Here is a 607-nt window from a genome sequence, read left to right on the forward strand (position 1 = left end):
GGTTGGCTTGATTACAAGTTTTAACAATTAGGATTATATAAAGGTTTTAAAAAGTTTCAACACTCATGAAATAAATGTACAGTTGGTCTATTGATGAATGATTTGATACTTTGATTAGAGAATATTAACTGCATATTGTATAGAGTAATTATTTTCAATTTGCTGAACAGATACTGACTGTCACAGCTTGTTTTCAAGGACAGGCCATAAAGAACAAGTATGGAGATTGTGTCTAACAGTAAATCATCTTCAGTAATTAACTCACTCAGGTGAAAATGTACATCAGCATCAAAATAAAGTGCAGAACACAATAAGTATAAATAATTCATAGGCTTGATTCCCAAGCTCTTTTCAGTGATGGCACCCTCAGCTCCATAGCACCCTTTTCTTAAACCTCTCTCACCTACAAGAATATATTTTTATGCAGATTACATTTTTATGTTTTTCATAATAAAACCCCAAAAAAGAATTGGATTAATGCCTGAACGAAATGCACAAATTTCACCAGAAGAGTGAGAGCGAACTGAGATTTGTTAAAAGGAATTCTTGTACATATTAGGGAATAACTACCTCATAGGAAACATTAGTGTTTGTATATGAAAGTATT

At 32.0% G+C, this 607-nt stretch overlaps 1 protein-coding gene across 1 annotated transcript in view; it reads left to right on the top strand.

Annotated features, from left to right (window-relative positions):
• Window positions 1-607, top strand: part of LOC119594025 (neurexin-4-like) — a gene marked incomplete in the record, with an annotated part of 37999 nt that overhangs the window by 33542 nt on the left and 3850 nt on the right.

The sequence above is a fragment of the Penaeus monodon genome, chromosome 33 (genome assembly GCF_015228065.2).
Source record: "Penaeus monodon isolate SGIC_2016 chromosome 33, NSTDA_Pmon_1, whole genome shotgun sequence".
Taxonomy (NCBI): domain Eukaryota; kingdom Metazoa; phylum Arthropoda; class Malacostraca; order Decapoda; family Penaeidae; genus Penaeus; species Penaeus monodon.